Source organism: Cynara cardunculus, assembly GCF_001531365.2.
Source record: "Cynara cardunculus var. scolymus isolate 2C chromosome LG 9, CcrdV1, whole genome shotgun sequence".
NCBI lineage: Eukaryota > Viridiplantae > Streptophyta > Magnoliopsida > Asterales > Asteraceae > Cynara > Cynara cardunculus.
In genome coordinates this window covers 10,922,608-10,924,390 of record NC_037536.1, presented here as the reverse complement: position 1 = coordinate 10,924,390, position 1,783 = coordinate 10,922,608, and positions in this window count along the sequence as shown.

Here is a 1,783-nt window from a genome sequence, read left to right as displayed (position 1 = left end):
TGAAATCACATATTCATCAAATGAAATGGACGGTTGAGATTGGGTTGTATTGGTTGCACAAATGTCAAGGGTTGTATAATAACCAACCTCTATATATATATATATATATATATATATATATATATATATATATATATTCGAGTTAATTACTTGGTTAGTCCTTATTATTTGGTCATTTTTACAAAAATAAGAAAAAACAAAAAAAGGTGTAAAAAGAGAGAAAAATATGATTAGACGATTTTACTACTGGCTCTAACGAACATTTCAATAGAATTAGTGATGATGTCCCACTTTCAAAGCAAAATCCAAAACCTAAAGGACGACATGTTGACTTATTGAATTTCAAGTCCTATTTTCAAAGAAATCACTAAACTTTAGGGACCAAAACTGAAGTTTACTCTTATATTTATATATTAAGTATTTTCGATTTGTTAAAACAAATTTTAGAAAAAAATCTATTTTGATTCAAGATTTTAAATAACCATTATATATAACATCAGTAAAAATAAAATTGATCAACCTCACATATCCTAACTAATTAATAATTATTCAAAAACATAACTTATAATTTCTTGGTACAAATATATCGCATCTCTATTTGATGATTCCAAACAAATAGACGTGTGTTATTATTTAATCTGTATTCTTAATTTGCATGTTAAGCAACATCCACGTTCAAATAAGTTGATATCTCAGAACATGTCTTATATGTCTCGAAGAAGGTGCCAAGCCGAACTTGAAGAATATTTCTCGGGAAGCACGCCAACAAATTATTCAAGATTCCGTCTCGACAAATGAAATCTCAGTAGCCTCGAGGGGATTTTATTAAATCTCTAATCGGGTTTGTTACCAGTTATTTTTTATAAAATTGCTTTTATAAAAAATGAGAGAATTACAAAAAACATGTTTCTTTGAAAAGTATTTTTAAAAGATGGCAAAAAAAATATTTTTAGATCTTTTACAAAATATCTAAAATCCCAAAGTATTAAGGGGCCGTTTGTCAAATACTTATCCGTTTGTCAAATACTTACTCAGGTAAGCGTTTACCATGTTACATTACCTTACCTGATTAATGTGGCAAGGACCAAGAATTTTACCCGGTAAGAACGAGATAAGGAACAAGAGTCTTACTCGGTAAGTGAAGACAACAACTCTTACCACGGTAAGAGCTTATCGGATAAATTATTTCATATGGTGTTGTTTTGGTGGACTAAAATCTTACCCGATAAGTAAGTAATAATGTTAAATTTTATCGGTAAGCACTTATTAAGTAAGTTTTTGGTAAACGGCCCCTAAGTTGTAAGAAAATTCCATTGCTTTTTAAAGAAAGAAATTCAAATTTGCATCAATGTGGATGTCCACTTAATGTCAAATGCGGGTATCCACATAAGGTCCGAAAGTAATTTTTTGGGCTATAAATGTCCTCACTCTAGCAGGCTATGACATGAAATGTGTAACTCATAAACAACTCTCATATTAATGTATGGTGCATGTCGACAAAGTGGATTAGCTATTAGTGAACCACTTTAAATCGATTATTCTTCCCTTATCTCTTTATATTATATATTATTGTTTGTTTGATTGTTATATTGAACACCTTGATTCAAGCATTTCCACCTTAGTGTGCTTGCAACCGACATTTTAAAAATAGTCATTAATTTTAAAACATGTACACAACTAAATTAAATAATGTATTAAAATCATTTAGCACAATTTTATTATCTATGAAATAAAATTAGTACAATTTTAATTGTTATGTAAGTTAATATTTTAGAATTGTTAT